This window comes from Elephantulus edwardii, unplaced genomic scaffold (genome assembly GCF_000299155.1).
Source record: "Elephantulus edwardii isolate Elephantulus edwardi_28Jun2011 unplaced genomic scaffold, EleEdw1.0 scaffold00229, whole genome shotgun sequence".
NCBI lineage: Eukaryota > Metazoa > Chordata > Mammalia > Macroscelidea > Macroscelididae > Elephantulus > Elephantulus edwardii.
Genome location: NW_006399979.1, coordinates 1477983 through 1484604, shown reverse-complemented (window position 1 = coordinate 1484604; position 6622 = coordinate 1477983). Strand labels below are relative to the sequence as shown.

The 6622-nt window shown below is 38.5% G+C and overlaps 1 pseudogene; it reads left to right on the top strand.

The window, feature by feature from the left end:
* The first annotated feature begins 476 nt into the window (after window positions 1-476).
* LOC102870216 lies at window positions 477-5949 on the top strand (annotated as a pseudogene).
* The last annotated feature ends 673 nt before the right edge of the window (window positions 5950-6622 follow it).

The following is a 6622-nucleotide window of genomic DNA, read 5'->3' as shown; positions in this document are numbered from 1 at the left end:
AGACCTTTTAGTTATCAGTCAAATATGTAATGCACTACATCACCACTGTTCCTATGCTATATTGACTTATTTCCAAACTGGAATACTGTAAGAATATCTAGTGTTTCTGTGAAAAACATGGGTTCCTAAACCCTACCATACATCTTCTGAATTAAAATATTCAGAGGGACCTGGAGACTCATAATTTGAATACATATCCAAATATTCTCTAAGATTTAGGCAGGCTTGTATCTGTAAGGCATCTGTTTCATTCTCTAAGGAATCTGTAATGAATGTAAACAATAAATGCTAAAAAATGTTAAAATTTTTAAAAAACTGACTTTTGGTTAAAAAACAAACAAATAGAAGGTGGGAAAATTTTAAGTACAGCCTGTGAGTACTTGAAAAGTACTTCCTAGAAGACTAGGTTTGTACAGGGAGTTTGGAGGGGATGATGGGGTGGGGGGGGGGAAGAGCAGAAGAAGAATGAAGGAACAATGAGCAGTGAAAAGAGAACAGTTCAAATGGACTTACATGGCATGCATCCAAAGGGGCATGTTACTCCACTGCCAGAACCACCTCCGGGGAGTGAGCTAGGGATGGTGAGTAGTAATCAAGGGAGATGACAATTAGATGACAACAATCCTTCCTAAAGAGCATTACTCTATGATATAGAGTGGTTTTAACATTCATAAACCATGAGGAGTTGGGTGATGTTTTCTCTCTTTCATCATACACTACAAAACTCTCTCAGAACGCAGCCTTGCTTTCAAAATAATATCATGCAACCCAATCTCTGTTATTTGAAATGGAGCCCAGAAAGTTTGAAAACCTGCCCAAGAATATATTGCTGGTAATTGGCAGAGCTGAGAATCCAGGACTCTTTGACTCAATGATCTGATTACTTTTTTTATTTTTTTAATGCCACGAAGTTTATCTTATTACTGTTTTTTAAAATGTTTATTTTATACTATGGACTGCTAGGAAAACAAACAGATTTGTCCTGGAAAGGGTTAAACCAGGTGGCTCCTTGGAGGCAAGGATTCTGAGGCTCCGTCTAACATACTTTGGACATGTTGGGAGGAGGGACCGGTCCTTGGAGAGGGACATCATGCTTGGGAGGGTGGAGGGACAGCGCAGGAGAGGAAGGCCCTCTATGAGGTGGATTGATTCAGTGACTGGGATAATTGGGATGGGAGTGTCAGAGACAGTGCGATTGGCACAGGACAGAGTGGAGTTTAGGGCTGTTGTACATAGGGCCGCTATGAGTTGCAGGCGACTCGACGGCACATAACAACAACAACAACAACAACAACAACAACAACAACATTTTATACTAGTTTTCATACAAAATTTGTGTACAAAATAAACTTGAAACCTCAGTCCAAAAGCCAGCAACTGCAGAACCTCCACCTCTACACTCAGCTCCACCCTGGGTCCTTAGGTCACAGGCCTCAGGCCAAAGGGACACCAACACTCAAGATCCAGCCAAGACATTACCCTCCCCATGGAAATCATCTTGTTTTGCCAGCCATGTTCTTTAATGGGAAGACCCCAGCAACTAACATCAATAGGAATACAGGCCTTGAGCAAAAGAATAGGTCCTTCCTACAAAATGTCAGAGAGAGGGATAAAGAGAGTTGGGGAACCTGACCACTCCACTCCACAGACCAAGGAGGGAAATAGACATCAGGAGAGAAGGCTGCAATCAGAAAACAACTTGCCTTCCAACTCAGAAAAGTTAACTGACAGGTAAGAGAGGCAGAACAGAAGCAGTTTGATGTGGCCTACCTCTCACCTCCATCCAGCAATCTTTGCCACAGAACCAGAGAGGAAGGACCACAGGCAGAGTGAATTGTTCTCCTCCTCCCTACTAGGATGTTGAGCTCACAAACTGAAGCAAGTTCTCCTATGAACTCAGGGACCTAAGAGAAATTCAGACAGGGTGAGTTGTCTTTCCTTTTCTGGAACAGTGAGCTCCCCAACCAAGGTAGTCAGACCAAAGACCTCTTAGTGCCCCAGGCAAGAAAAAAACTTTATCACAGTAATGACATGGAGGAAACAGACTACCTCACCGTATACACAAAATTAAAGCAAGATTTCATCCCAAAAAAAGTGATAAAAACACAGAATCAATAGATTTTTTTTAATCTGGAAATCCTGATTAAACTCTCTGATACAGAATTAAAACTCAATGAGTGAAAGAAAAACTTGAAGAATTGCAGAATTCTACAAGGAAAAGCCAAGAAAAACTTTTAGAAAACCAATCCAAGACATTACAGATACATAAATGAGGCATTTGAAACCATAGAAAAGTAAGAAAGTGCAATCCATAATATTAAGACCAGTGCCTCAAAAGCTGTCAACATGTTGGAGTGACAGATGAGCGGAACTGAAGAGATGGAGCACAAAATCAGTGAAAAAGAAGAGAGAGCTCTCAGCATGATCTATTAGAGCAAAAAGCAGAATTAAAATGGAAGGAAAATGAAGAAAGCCTAAGAATAATGTGGGACACCATCAAGAAGAAAAATGTATGCATATTTGGAATTCCAGATGAAGAGAAGGAAAAAAAAAGTCACTGAGGAAATTGTTAGTTACTAGAAAAAAACTTTTCAGAAAGGATGAGAGACTATTCATACAAGAAGCAGTGTGAACTTCATATAGAATAGACCCCAAAAGAATAACACCAAGGCATGTGATAGTCAAATTCACTATAATCAAAGATAAGGAGAGAATTCTGAAAGCAGCCAGGGAAAAATGAGGACTAACTTATAAAGAGGAACAAATAAGAATAAATGCTGATTTTCCCCCCACACACACAGAAACCATGAAAGCAAGAAAACAATGGAAGGACATATATCCAAAATGCCAAAACGATAACATTCTACCAAGAATATTGTACCCATTCACACTATAGAATACTACACAGCACATAGGAGCAATGATTTTGTAAATTACTACCTAACCTGGGAGGGACAGAAGAGCATTATGCTTGATGAACTAACTCAGTCCCACAAGAACAAATACTGTATGAGACCATTGTAGAAATAGAAACACAATTAGTAAAATATGTATGAGGACCCAAGGGTAAGAGGGTAGGAGCAGACAGGTAAGGATGAGTGATCATAGGGTCACTCAATTTGATGTGCAGAGGGAGTGGTGGGTAAAAGAAATAAGAAAGATCCAGTGTGAAAAAAAATGTATATGAACTTTGTAAGCAAACCATTATAAAATAAAAAAAAAAGAATATTGCATCCAGCACAATTGTCCATCAAAGACATTTTGGAGAGATCAAGATATTTTCAGAAAAATAGAAACTAAGGGTTGTTGTTGTTGTTATGTGCTGTCAAGTCGTTTCCGACTCATAGCGACCCTATGCACAACAGCTCTAAACCCTGCTCTATCCTGCGCCAACCAGACCACCTCTGACACACCCATCCCGATTACCCCAGTCACCGAATCAATCCATCTCATAGAGGGTCTTCCCCTCCTGCGCTGTAACTCCACCCTCCCAAGCATATGTCCCTCTCCAAGGACCCGTCCCTCCTGGCAACATGTCCAAAGTATGTCAGACGAAGCCCCAGAATCCTTGCCTCCAAGGAGTAGCTTGGTTTAATCCTCTCCAAGATGAATCTGTTTGTTTTCCTGGCAGTCCATGGTACATTCAGTACCCTTCTCCAGCACCACAGCTCAAAAGCATCCACTCTCCTTCTGTCCTCCCTAGTCATTGTCCAACTCTCTGATGCATAGCAAGCGATTGCAAATACCATGGCCTGTATCAGGCGCACCTTAGTCTCCAGAGAAACACTGTTGCTCCTGAGTGCCAAAGGAAGTCCTTTTCACAGAGATATCACAGAAATTAGGATGGATCAAAGTAACCAGAAAAAATATTAAAAAGAACCCAACAAAATTCTACCAATAAAACCTTGCCTCTCAATAATTACACTAAATGTGATGGTTTAAATGCACCAGGGAAGAGAAAAAGAGTAACATTTTGGATTAAGAAAAGAGCTCTCATCAATTCTACATAAAGTATTTCAGAAAATAGAAAAAGATGGAATACTCCTGAACTCATTCTATGAAGTAAACATATCCCTGATATGAAAGTTAAAGACAACACTTAAATAGAAAACTATTGACCATATCTCTAATGAACATTGATGCAAAAAGCCTCAACAAAATCCTGGATGATAGAATCCAATAGCACATCAAAAAAATAATTCACTATGATCAATTGGGATTCATAACAGGTATGCAAGGATAGTTCAATATAAGAAAAACAATCAATGCAATTAATCACATTAACAAAGCAAAGAACAAGAACGAAATGATCCTATCAATTGATGCACAAAAGGCCTTTGACAAAATCCAACAGCGCTTCCCAATTAAGACACCCAACAAAACTAGGAATAGAGGCAAACTTCTTCAACATAGTGAAAAGTATATATACTAAACAAAGAACCTACATAGTTTTCAATGGAGAAAGTAAAGGAATTCCCCTGGAGAACTGGAACTAAGCAAGGATGCCCCTATCACCTCTTCTTATATTGCATTAGCAAAAGCAATAAAGCAAGACAAGGAAATAAAAGGCATACAAATTTGCAGAGAGGAAGTAAAACTATCTCTATGTGCAGATGATATGATAGTATACTTAGAAAACCCCAACTATTCAGTGAGAAAACTATTGGACATAGTCTACAAATTCAGTAAAATAAGTAGCAGGGTATAAGATCAACATACAAAAATTGGTTGCATTTCTCTACACTGACAAAGACAATATAGAAATGCAGGTAAGAAAAGCAATACCAATTACAATAGCTAATCACAAGCTGAAATACTTGGGAATAAATTTAACTAGAGACACAAAAGACTTATACTTCCAAAATTACCAAAATTACTACAAGAAACAAAAAGATACTTAGAGAAATGGAAGAATATACCATACTAATAGATAGAAAGACCAAACATTGTGAAAATGACAATTCTACCAAAAGCAATCTATAAGCTCAAAGCAATCTCAATACAGATACTAATTCTATTCTTCAATGAGATGAAAAAGGAAATTTTCAGTTTTATCCGGAATAGAAAGAGACCTCAAATAAGCAAAACACTACTGAAAAAGAGAAACAAGGTAGGAGGCATGACAGTGCCTGATCTAAAATTCTACTACTCAGCGCTGGTGGTGAAGACAGCGTGGTACTGAAAGTGAGGCCTGAGTGAGCTTGAGTTTGGCAGCGTCATCTGTCCCCATTCACCAGTGAATTGGGAGCAGCAGGCAACATGTGTGAGGTGGAGTGAGTCACTGCCAGGTGTGCAACAGAAGACCATGGCTCAAGAAACACAGCCAAGTGCCTATGCTTTGTTCCACTGGCTGTAGATTTTATGGAAATCCTTGTACAAATGGCATGTGTTTAGTATGCTATAAAGAACATCTTCAAAGATAGAGTAGTAGTGATGGTAGAATAAGCCCACCTGCAACTACTGTCAGTAGTCTGAATCTTCACCAGTTCAGTGCACAGATGACAGTGTTCCAGAAGCTCTGCCATCATTAAACTTTTCATCTTCATCTATGTAGCCAAGCCCTGGATCAAATCAGTTACTTTATCTATGACTCTGTAGCATCTTCCCAGGTGGACAGTACATCTATGGATAAAGCAATACCTGACACAGAAGATCTGCAAGGAACCAGAGCCAATGGCCTTGTTCCTTTTGAATGTGATCCTCCATCTTCAGTACAACAACCATCTGAAGAGTAAAACAAGTCTCCTGAAAAAAAAAAAAAAGAATCGGTATTTCATATGCAGGAAGTAGGTAGGACTGGATTTGAATGCTGGTGTGGAAATGCTCACTGTGAATAACTCATCATTTTTTGGATGTACACAATTGCTCTTACTTCACAAAGATGATGTTGCTAATAAAATCAGAAAAGAAAATCCAGCAGTTGTTCGTAAAAAGATTCAGAAGATTTGAACTTCTGCTGGAATACGAAATCCTTTCAGCATCTGCAAACTAAAAATTTACTTGAGCCTTTTCTCCCTAGTCGTTGACAGTGTAGAACAATGTATCTTGGATAGACTTTTAATCATGCATGTCATCAGAATAGAATTTTGGTTTTGTTTTGAAAGTGACTGAATATTTCCATTGAAGTTTTTGTGGCTGAAAAGATTTAAGCAAATTTTACAAGTATTAGTATGCTTTTAAGATCATTTCATCTTAGTTGAGTGCGGAGGGCTTTTGATAACAAATGTGGAGAAAATTTAGAGGGCTGTGATTTTTTTCCCCCCAGTATTAAAAATGCATGCATTAAGCTTGTAGTTTATTTTCTCATTGTGTATGTATATATAGCTTTTCTCTGCAGCATGATTTCTCTTTTGATAATGCTCCTTAGGACACAACTAGATATCAGCAACTGAATGTATCATAATCATTATGGCTGCTTCTGGTTTGGGTTGACTTTTCCCCCATTAACAAATGTTATACATTTATTAGCATATGGTTTCTCTGCACCCACTATTTATACCTGAACCATTTGTCACAAGAAACTGTGTGCTGATGAGATTCTATTTTGATGTGCTTTAATTTTTTTTTAAATGAGGAAGGGAAAAGTTATATGCATTTCATTATTGATCACAGGTTTCTTTTA